Consider the following 12,567-nt stretch of genomic DNA (forward strand, 5'->3'; position numbering starts at 1 on the left):
GATAATGAGGAGGACGATAATCCTGCTCTGTGACATGAAGGTGTTGCAGACATGCTGTCTTTGACCTCCTGCTCCTCCACATCCTGCCCTTCTCTGCTCCGCCGCAGGGAGGCGCTGCTCCTCCACCTTTGCACCACAGACTCCACACACACACACACACACACACACACACACTCACACACACAGGTCCTGCTCAGAGGCACTACTGTCAGCAGAACCATCGTCAGTTAATGAAGGCTGGATTTAACATGTTAAACACCAACTAAAAATAATACATAATAATAAAAGTAAATAAATAAAAACGTTAATAATGATACATTTTATGATTGTTTTGTATTGTTTGTAATATATTATACTCATAACTTCATACTAAATATTCACGTAATATTCAAGAAAATACTGCACATTATTTTGTCATTTTCTTTTTATACTTATATTTTGTATATATATACTGTATAAACGTTTTTTTATTTTTAAGGAGGGGTTCTTGATCTCTTTTGTTAATATTTTATTTTTATAGTTTTATTTTTATTGTTCAAGCGCTTTGTGACCCTGGTCTGGAAAAGCGCTCTACAAATATAAATCACTTACTTACTTAATTTAAAAGTAAATATAAAACCCACATGTAGAAAACCTTAATCAAATAAAAGTAACAATAATAATTATTTATTGTTGTAATCCATAACATAACACATAACTCTTGTCTTATACGAGGGTCAAGGTGACCCGAAGGCCGAAAAACAAATGTGTTTGTGTTGTCTCTGGGTCAAGGTCGACGACCTCCATAAATACATATTCAGTGGTGGCGGTCGTTGACCTTGACCCAGAGACTTCTTGGACTCCTGTGTTTGTCTCTATGTTGTCTTGGTCTTTTATTGTTTTTCAAATTTGTCGGTATTTTTAAATGTGTTTCTTTCGATTGTTCAAGCTTTGTGACCCTGGTCTAGAAAGATGCTCAACAAATAACCATAACTTACTTACTTATTTAATTACTTACTTACTTATTTACTTACTTACAACACCAGGGATACCACAAACACATTTGTTTTGGGGTCTCCGGGTCAGCTTGACCCTGAGATGACACAAGGTATAATCATAACTTATATTCAGGAAAATAATGCACATACTAATTAGAGTATAAATGTTGTAATGTAATGTACGTAAAAACAACATATAAAACAAAAAAAAACAACAATAAGTATATATTATTGTTGTAATAATTAAAATATAGTCAAACTTTGGTAGTATTCTGAATAAAATGCAAATATTAATGAGAGTAAAATTATTTTTGTGATTATTTATGCATCACGTGTCAGCCTCAACACAACAATAATAATACGTAATATTATTGAAACTATAATATAATATAACCGTATCTAGGTAATATTTTATTATAGTTACAATAATAATATGTAATATTATTGAAACTATAATATAATATAACCGTATCTAGGTAATATTTTATTATAGTTACAATAATAATATGTAATATTATTGAAACTATAATATAATATAACCGTATCTAGGTAATATTTTATTATAGTTACAATAATAATATGTAATATTATTGTAACTATAATAAAATATAACAGTATCTAGGTAACATTTAGCAAATACTCATAACATTTTTTCAATAAAAGACTATTTATGTCACATGACTTAATGTGAACATCAGCAGGTGTGAATGTGTCTGATCATGTGTTTGTGTATTTGTGTGTAATTTCTGTTTTCATCTCCTTTACAAAACCACGATAAACGAACAAACACGTTTGACTCCGTCTCGTCCGTCTCGAGCACCAGCGTATGAAAAAGCTAAAGTGTCGGAGGGTGTGACCTCTGAGAGCCTAATCCGAGTCTACACTCTCGTCCACACTCTCACCTGTTGAACACACAAACACACACACAGGCAGACAAACACACACACGGCCTAAGCTGCGGAGCAAATAAAGGAGTGGAGGCTTGAAAAGGAGAGGAATTCTTGGGCAGCAGCTTCTGATGTGTGTGTGTTGTTCTCACGTGTTTGTCTGCGGACGAGTGTTTGCTCGGAGCTGCTGCTTTGACAGCTGCCTCTCAGTAAAGCTCTCAGACCGACAGTCTTTCAGCAGCGACGGCTACCAGTCCAGACATTGTCTCCAGTCACGTGACGAGCAGCAGCATCGACCTCTTTTCTGGTCACAGAGACACTGACACAACCAGTTGTGCGTTTGTTTTATCATCATTGTTGCACTCAGTACACATATTCATTTCCTTTGAACCTGATAGAGTTGACCCCCCCCCCCCCCCTGAAGCCAAGAGTTTATAATTCTACATGATCGACTCTATATTTTCAGTGCCTTACACTTAAAAAAATAAACTCAAATTCTGGACTTACTAAATATATAATATATATGGTTTAAATGTAATCAAAATGGGAAATATATGAATTTTCATGGGGGCCTTTTGCCCCCCCTTACACTTAATAAAAGAAACTCAAATTCTGGACTTACTAAATGTATAATATATATGGTTTAAATGTTATCAAAATTGGACACGTTGGAATTTTCATGGCGGTCTTCTGCCCCCCCCCCCCGTGCTCCCTTTACCTTGACCAGATAGAGTTTACCTGGGGGGGCTGAAACCTTCACTGAGAGTTTAGAATTCTGCATGATTGACTTTTCATTTTCATAGAAATCTGACTTTGTTGTTTTGTTTTCATGGGGGTCTTCTGCCCCCTTTCACGCGCCTTACACTTAAATAAATTCATATCATATTCATACATTCATATATTATATATTCATAAATATATAATATATATGGTTTAAATGTAATCAAAATGGGAAATATTTGAATTTTCATGGGGGCCACTTTTGCCCCCTTTGTTGTCCCTTACAATTAACAAAAAAAGGGTCAAATTCTGCACTTTGCACAAGTGTATAATATATATGGTTTGAATGTTATCAAAATGGGACATATTTTAATTTTCATGGGGCTCTTCTGCTCCCCCTTGAGCCCCCTTTACCTTGACCTGATAGAGTTCATCTCCACCAAAAACCCTTCACTGAGAGGTCAGTAATCTACATGAATATTTTCAAGACATTTTCTGCAGAATAGTTTGCACATAGACACCTTTTTCTATTGATATTATCCATTTACTTCATCAATAGACTTGACATTTTCATCAAAATTTGACTATTTTTTGTTTTCATGGGGGTCTTATACCCCCCTTTCCTGCCTACTTACAAGCATCAAAATTATCTGAGAAAATAAAATATAATACATGTTGTTTGAATGTAATTACAATTGGGCATATTTGATTTTTCACGGAGGTCTTTTATCTTGACTTGATGGAGTTGACCTTTGACCTCTCCCCTAAAACATTGACACAGAGGTCAACAGTCTACGAGATCATTTTCTAGGCATTTTGTCTTTATGTAAATGTTCCTTTTTTTGGTTATTTTCATGGGATTCTTCTGCCCCCCTTTTCCCGCCCCCTTACCCGAAGGAGACCTCCTGAGGGATCAATAAAGTTTTACCTTACCTTACCTTACCTTACAATTGTCAAAACTTGCTAAAATTCTGGGAAACTCAATTCGTATATAATACATAAGGTATTAAAATTGGACATATTTTATTTTCAGGGGTGTCTTCCGCCCCCCTTGTGCCCCCCTTTCCCTTGACCCGATCAAGTACACACACACCCTAAACCTTGTTAGTAAATCCTTGTTATTCAAAACCCACCAAAAAAAAAAGTCTCCAGGACTGCAGGGGTTAAAGATAACAGTTTCATTCACGACACCAGAGACTTCCTGCTCCTCACAGCTCCAGATCAGGGGGGACGGCGGCGCCTGCTGGACTCAAACACTGTCCCACTTAATTTCCTGACTGTAATGCTGTTTGTGTTTGCTGCTCATTGTTTGGGGCTGAGAGCGCGGCGAGTTGCCGGGTTCGAATCCCCCCGCCGCGCTATCTGAGCCATCAGAGATAGCGACGCAGACACTCCGACGTCTTCGCTATCACATCCACTCGCCGGCGTCTGTTTGTTTGGAAGGATCTTCAGGTCATCGTGCGGAGACACCCGGAGGAGACCAGAGGTTTTTTTCCCCCCCCCCCATGTTTTCGGAAACATCATTACGACCATTAGTTGTAATTGTGCTTGTTTGGTTTGGGCGGAGGAAGGGGAGGTGTAAATATCTCACATCAGACATGAGGCCGAGGGAGGACGAGGAGGACCGGAGAGAGAAGAGGGTTTTCTTGGGCACAATGGCGAGATGGTCCTGATAGTCCTGCCCACCCTTTTCCTGGCCCCACTGATGCTAATCGTGAGGACATGATAAAACAAACACGCCGATGATAACGTTTGTCGTCGACACATCGGAAACTCTTGCAACAAACACTCCAAGACCTCCTGAGGAAGTGGAGAAAACACACGGAGGTTCGAGAGGAGAACGTGGTTCACAGGGTTCCTCCATCACAAGTGATCGAGTCCAGAGGTCGTCAGTGACAGAAATACGGTGGCTGGGATGTTCAGAACACATTTACAAAGTGTTGAAAACTAATTTACACATTTTGAACTTGGAGTTTATTTCGTTCAGAATTTGTATTTTTAAGTTTTTTCAAGACTTTTAAAGATTCTTTCACAACTTTACTTTTTTCAGGGTTTCACATTTGTTTGAATAGTTTTTTTTAAAGGGGGGTTCTTCATCTATATATATATATATAAGTATATATTTTATTTTTATAGTTTTGTTTTGATTGTTCAAGCGCTTTGTGACCCTGGTCTGGAAAAGCGCTCTACAAATATAAATCACTTACTTACTTAATTTAAAAGTAAATATAAAACCCACATGTAGAAAACCTTAATCAAATAATATATAAACAATAATAATTATTTATTGTTGTAATTCATACATAACCCTTGTCTTATACGAGGGTCAAGGTGACCCGAAGGCCGAAAAACAAATGTGATTGTGTTGCATCTGAGTCAAGGTCAAGGACCTCCATAAATACATATTTAGTGTTGGAGGTCGTTGACCTTGACCCAGAGACTTCTTGGACTCCTGTGTTTGTCTCTATGTTGTCTTGGTCTTTTATAGTTTTTCAAATTTGTCGGTATTTTTAAATGTGTTTCTTTCGATTGTTCAAGCTTTGTGACCCTGGTCTAGAAAGACGCTCAACAAATAACCATAACTTACTTACTTATTTAATTACTTACAACACATTTCTTGAATAGTTTTTAAAAGTTTTTAAATATTTAATAATTTTGTTTCAGTGTTTATGCCTTTTTTTTAAAATCAAAAGTTTGTCATTTGTCTCAAGAATTTGAATTTGTTTTAGATTTTGTACAAAAAAAAGGTTGAATGGTTTGTTCTAAAAAGTTTAATCGTTTATTTCAAGTCTGTAAATATGTTTTAAAAATGTGTAAATTTGTTTCTAGAGTTTGTACATTTGTTTGTAATTGTTTGTAAAAGTTTGTAATTTTTGTTTCCAAGACTGTAAATTTGTTTCAATGGTTCATCAATTTTTTTCCAAAGTTTGTCAAAAAAAAGGCCTGAAAACAAATGTGTTTGTGGTATCCCTTGTGTTGTCTTTGGGTCAAGGGGACCCGAGGGTCCCAAAACAAATCTGTATTTGGTATCCCTTGTGTTGTCTCTAGGTAAAGGCGGACGACCTTAATGGCTTACAGAAATTCATATGCAATGGTGGAGGTCGTTCGGGTCACATTGACCCTGAGATAACACAAGGTTTTTATTCAACTTCACAATGAGTGTTTAATCTACACTTAATAAGTTATTATTAATAATATATAATATTTTAAAAATATATATTTTTTTGTGGTCCATTCGATGCTTGTATCTACATACATACAGTATTTAGGGAGTAACGAAAATGTCGTTTATGACAAAACGACGGTTTGCGCCAATTTTTGGTTCCGTTCGAAAGCTTTGAGATGATTTTTTTAAGCCATAGTTTGCGGACGTAAGTGGATGAAGGAGTCGTCTGCGCAGATATGAGGGCGTCATCCTTCCAACCCCACGTCACGTCCACTGCTGCGCGTTAACGGGATGAACCTGGAAAGTCGATCAGGAAGTGAATCTAGGTCGTCGTCTCCTCCGGTCTCCATCAGAAACGACTCCATCAACCCCGCTCTGACGTCATCACCCCTTTTTTTTTCACCGCGGTTCAACTCTGTTTGAAATCCTCCCTTCGACCTTACCACGAATAAACCAGGGGCAATCAAACGGGCCTTGACCTTGCTGGTAGGAATCTGGGTAAATCCGGACAACAGGTGTTCTTCCAGCAGGTGTTAGATTACCCTTCCTGAACACAAGCCTCTTGTCCTGCGAAGTGGGCCCACAGTAAGAGGACTAAGCACAGGTAAGGAAGGTAAACTTGGAGATTAAGCTCCTCAGCTTTGACTGCAAAGACTATTATCAGGTGATTTGAGGGTAAAATCCCTTTAGGCTTTAAGGCTGTGACGATCTGACAAAGCCTGAGCATCAAATCAGGTGTCTACTTAACGCAGCCCGGCCCAGATGATCGAAGGAGAGCCCGGAGAACAGGCCACGCATCCTGTTAGCGTAGCTGTTCGGAGGGGTATTTAAAGGGTGATCCCATTACGCTGGATTGAAGACTCCAGGAAGGATTTTGACAACAACTAGTGACAAGTCTTGCCGTTCCAACAGCGTGACATGTTGTTGACGGCGTCACCGGTTTGAAGATGGAAACGATGATTCGTTTTAGAGTACTACCATTTGTATTACTCAAGCCAAAGTGGATAAAAAGTATCAGGTTTTGACTACATGAAGACAGGAAGAGAAGTTGTTTTTAGGCCTTTTGGTCACCTTGACCCAGAGACAACACCAAGGGATACCAGTAACACATTGGTTTTTGGGGCCTTCGGGTCACCTTGACCAAGAGACAAGACAAGGGATACCACAAACACATTTGTTTTGGGGGCCTTCGGGTCACCTTGACCCAGAGACAACACAAGGGATACCACAAACACATTTGTTTTCAGGCCTTAGGGTCACCTTGACCCGGAGACAACACAAGGGATACCACAAACAAATTTGTTTTCAGGCCTTTGGGTCACCTTGACCCAGAGACAACACAAGGGATACCAGGAACACATTGGTTTTTAGGGCCTTCGGGTCACCTTGACCAAGAGACAAGACAAGGGATACCACAAACACATTTGTTTTTGGGGCCTTCGGGTCACCTTGACCCAGAGACAACACAAGGGATACCACAAACAAATTTGTTTTCAGGCCTTTGGGTCACCTTGACCCGGAGACAACACAAGGGATACCACAAACAAATTTGTTTTCAGGCCTTTGGGTCACCTTGACCCAGAGAAAACACAAAGGATACCACAAACACATTTGTTTTTGGGGCCTTCGGGTCACATTGACCCTGAGACAACAGAAGGGTTACAGATACATCTGAGATGATGATAGATTAACATCTTAATCCTACTTCCCACGCCACACAAGAGTGACTCATTCCTGTCCTTCAGCACCTGCAACTGTAAACTTTTCCTTTTATAATAATGATTAAAATACATTTCATTCAAAAGCTCCATGCAATGCTCTCAAGGTCGCTTTACAATACAAAAGAAACAACATAAAACAATAAAAACGGCATAATAAAAAAACAATAAAATACATGGTGTTCGGTCTTTATACTGATATATATTTTAATCGAATATATACAAATATTAATAATGATATTAGACAAAATACTACCAGTTTTATTAATATTATTCCATCAAAAACAATTAAAAGGTCATTTTAAACTCAGTTATTTTAAAATATATATATTTTTAAATATTTTTTAAATCTCTTTCAATATTTTGTTATTTTATTCAGTGTTTATACCTTTTTTTTTCAATACTAGGACATGTTTTTGTTTCAGATTTTGTTTCAAGTGTGTTTAAATGTATTTAAGACTTTGTCAATTAACATACATTGTTATTTTAAAAAGTATTATATATTTCAATAATCTTTAAATGTAATTTATATATACAAACAATACTTATTATGACTACTACTTTACTTTCAACCCTGCAGTTTTATACAACGATGCAGCTATTCTGTGGAGTTTCCCAGTGTAACGGCCTCCAGGGGGCGCTCTAGGGTGACGAGTGACAGAAACTGCGCAGTAGATAAAGTAGATGTTTGCCTCCAGAACAATAGGTGGCGATAATGAGCCAAAAGATGGATGACAACCACCGAAGAAGAAGAAGAACAGAAGTTTGTTTTGAAATGTCAACTTCAAGTCAAAGTTGTTGAACAAAAAACACAAAAGTGTCGTCAATAAATCGACGAGAGGTTGAAAACAGAAGAAAAAATACTTAAACGACAAAAGCTTTGACAGGAAATAAAAGCAAATGGACCAAACTGGATGAAGACTTTTTCTGCTGGTAGGAAGTTTTTTATTATTAACTACTTTCTTATCTTGCTGTGTTACTGCCGTGTTACAAACTGTGCTTAGGTTTTTATGTTTTTTTTACACAGATAAAAGTTTTCTGTGTAAATATTCATATTTCAACACATGCGGCTTATAGAGAAGTGCGCCCTATAGTCTAGGATTTACACTATTTTATTAATTTTAAGTTAATGTACTGCTCTGGAAGATTAAGACCTGTTGGACCGCCCTCGTTTTTTTGTTGGAAGATTTTTTAAAGCAAACATTGTTGCACTGGACGAAAAGTTGAACCGAAAACCATTTTGAAATACTGATGACATCATAGCAGTTACAGTCCAACACAACAAATACTTTCAGTTCTTTTTATTATAAAAATTGTTGTATCTCGCCGTGTTACTGCCGTGTTACAAGCACTGGCGGAAAAAAAAGCATTTATTCAATTAAAAATACAATTCTGTGTAAATATTCATGTTTCAACACAAGCGGCTAATAGCTACGTTTGGCTCTATAGTCCTAGAGTTACGGTATTTTAAAGGTTTACGTTACGACTCTGAAAGAACAGTTGGTGTCCGGATTCATCCAGTTTCAATGGGCTCTTCATTTTTTGTTGAAGGTCAAAGAAGGGTTTTTTTTTGTTTTTTTTTATAGCACGTGACAACGGGATGTCCAGTTGAACCGGCAACCATTTTGAATAACTGATGACATCATAGCAGAGTTACAGTGCAACACAACCAGTTCCTTTATTTTTAATGATTAATTATGTTATCTAGTCGATTTACTGCCGTGTTACAATCACTTCTTAATTGAAAGAAACACCTGCAGCTTATAGTCCAGAAATTACGGTATTATAAAAGTTTCGAAATCTTTTTTTCTTCACTTTTGTTAAGGTGAGTTATACGCTTACCTGAGTAGGTATAAACGTACGTAAAGAAAAACGACTCGCACCACGTACAACAACGAGGTTTTCAGTCGACAACAGAGCGAAAACCCGTCGCACCAATCCCGGCCTCCGGTCCAATCACAAGGCTCCACCTGAGTGTCCGAAGTGAGGTGAGGCGTCACGTGCCGAAGCTTTCTTTAGCTTCTTAATCACCTGCGGCAGCTCCTCCTGGACGAGGTCCGAGTGTGATCTCCGCTCAGGACGACTTATCAAATTAAAGACCTGATCCAGTCAAGGCCGGGAGCTGAGGAGGCGGCTCAGTGTGTTGTGATTACAGACTTACAGGAGGACAAACATCTTAGTGGGATATATACGTGACCCGAACACGTAAATCCCACCTTCATGAGGTCCACATGAATTAATGCCAAACTAGATCTGTGGATCTTCTCAGCAGGGGGGGGGTGCAGGAGGGAGGTCGGGTCAACTCCAGACCATCTGAAATCCTCAAATATATTCAGTTCACATAAAAACTAGTGGATCAGTTGAATGTGTGAGATTCATTCATAATGTTTTTTATTGCAATATGTGTGAATTATTTTTGCGTACATGTGTGTATTGTGTTTTAGTGAACCAGTATTAAATAAATATGAATATATAAATGTTAGGGTTTTTAATAAAATATTGACATGACAAATTAACAAATACCATTTTTTTTTTAATGTCTTGCAAATGATATTTAATATGTTACCATAGTTATTTTATGGTTTAAAGTTCAAGTATGTGTGTGTAAAATAAGGTTTTGAATTATTTACAACTTGTATACAAATATTTCTGACGTTTGTTCATTTTTGTGTTGCAATTAAATCTCCGGCCTCTAGATGGCAGCAGTCATTACGTCCTTCATAGTTATATGAGAAATATTGAAATCCCGCGAGATCCCGGGGATTACCGGGGACGAGAGGATACAGTGACTCCAGCAGCTTTTTAAAGTTTATGTTTGGACATATTTTGGTTTCAAAACAAATGAAAGCAGTTACGACTTCCTCAAAAGTCATGTGGTCTGTAAATTCTGCAACACCAGAGTCAAGTACTCGACAATACTACAAATATATATCCTTTTTACTACAGTATCACTATATATCGTATCGTTGCCAATGTATCTTGATGTATGTCATATTGCCAGATTCTTTGCTAATACCCTAATACATATGAATACTTCTGTTGTGGATATTATTAAAATAACAATAATATTTAATTATTAATACGTTTTTTTTCTCCTTCCATTTTATATGAGTTTATGGCTGTTTCTTGTAAATGTATTTCAATTTATGAACATACTAGTACAACATTTGTTTTTGTTCTTTCTTTTCTTTTATTTACTACAAACCTGGCTGAACTGCAAACACTTGAAATCTAAGCAAATATTTTTGTTTGTTTTCAAGTAAAAACTCCAAATAAACTTAATTTAAGTCCAAATGACCTAAATAAAAAGGATCTTCAGGATCACAGGATATTAAAAGAACGAAGACTTTAATTGCTTTTAAACAGAGAAAAATGTCTGCCAATAGGAGAGAAAACAGTTTCTTGTATTATTCTTTATCTTCACATTGGCAGATTAAAAAAACAACCTATAAACAGGTATTTTATTTGTAATTGTGTATCTTAATATATTAACATAATTTCATTTTCTGGACTTGTCAGGCAATTTAGGTCGTCATTTTAACTTAAAATAAGACGTTAAAACTCGCTAAGATTTGTATTTGTTGCAGTGAGGTTCCTGTTTTTTTTTGTGGGGTGCAGGACTCAGGAGAGATGTTACCCAGAGCAGCCAGTAGATGGAGGACGCGCTCCAGGACCTGTTGTAGTTCAACTCTTCTGCTTCACTGGCTCGTGTCTGAGCTCGTGTCTGTGCTGAGCTGAGCAAGAGAATTAAAAAAGAAAACCTCGTTGACTTCAAAGCCTTCACTCGTCAGGTTCAGAGGATCTTCAAACTATTTAGATGATGGGATTTTTCACTGGAATATGTTGGAATTAAGATTTTTTATTTGTGTAAATATGTTGCAAACATTTTGTTAATTAGTTGTTAATATGGAGAAAATACGTTCATATTTTTCACCTTGTATTTAATATTTAAGACAAAAAAAAGGTTGAGTTAAATGAGTAGGAATGTGAGAAAATATCGATACACCAATATGTCAGGTAGTTTTTTTTACAATACTGTATCGAGATTAAGCAATAGCGTTATGTTTTTTTTTTAGTTAATTTTCTTTTGCTTTTGAATTTTTATACATGTATATATATATTAGTTATTTTGTGGTTTACACTGCTAAAGTTTAAGATAAAATCCGATGACTGAGAACAAGAGGATACAGTCGACTCCAGCAGCTTTTAAGGCGGATGTTTGTCCATATTTTGGTTTCAAAACAAATGAAAGAATTTAAGAGTCATTAATGTGTGCGGAAAATAAAGTTATTGAATTATATACAACTAATATACAAATATTTATGATGTTGCAATTAAACTTCCGGCCGCTAGACGGCAGTAGTCATTACGTCCTTTGCAGTTATAGGAGGAATATTAAAACCCCGCGAGATCCCGGGGATTTCTGGGGACGAGAGGATACAGTCGACTCCAGCAGCTTTGAAAGTTTTACATAATTTGGTATCAAAACAAATGAAAGCAGTTACGAGTTCGTCAAGAGTCATGAAATACCAAATATTTAATATGTTACCATATTTATTTTATGGTTTAAAGTTCAATAATGTGTGTACAATAAAGATATTGAATTAATTACAACTTATATACAAATATTCATGACGTTTGTTCATTTTTGTGTCACAATTAAACCTCCGGCCACTAGATGGCAGCAGTCATTACGTCCTCCATATTTTGGTTTCAAAACAAATGAAAGAATTCAAGAGTCATTAATGTGTGCGGAAAATAAAGTTATTGAATTATATACAACTAATATACAAATATTTATGATGTTGCAATTAAACTTCCGGCCGCTAGACGGCAGTAGTCATTACGTCCTTTGCAGTTATAGGAGGAATATTAAAATCCCGCGAGATCCCGGGGATTTCTGGGGACGAGAGGATACAGTCGACTCCAGCAGCTTTGAAAGCTTTACATAATTTGGTATCAAAACAAATGAAAGCAGTTACGAGTTTGTCAAGAGTCATGAAATACCAAATATTTAATATGTTACCATAGTTATTTTATGGTTTAAAGTTCAATAATGTGTGTGTAAAATAAAGTTACTGAATTAATTACAACTTATA

Source organism: Callionymus lyra, chromosome 7 (genome assembly GCF_982586985.1).
Source record: "Callionymus lyra chromosome 7, fCalLyr1.hap1.1, whole genome shotgun sequence".
In the NCBI taxonomy this organism is placed as follows: Eukaryota; Metazoa; Chordata; class Actinopteri; order Syngnathiformes; family Callionymidae; genus Callionymus; species Callionymus lyra.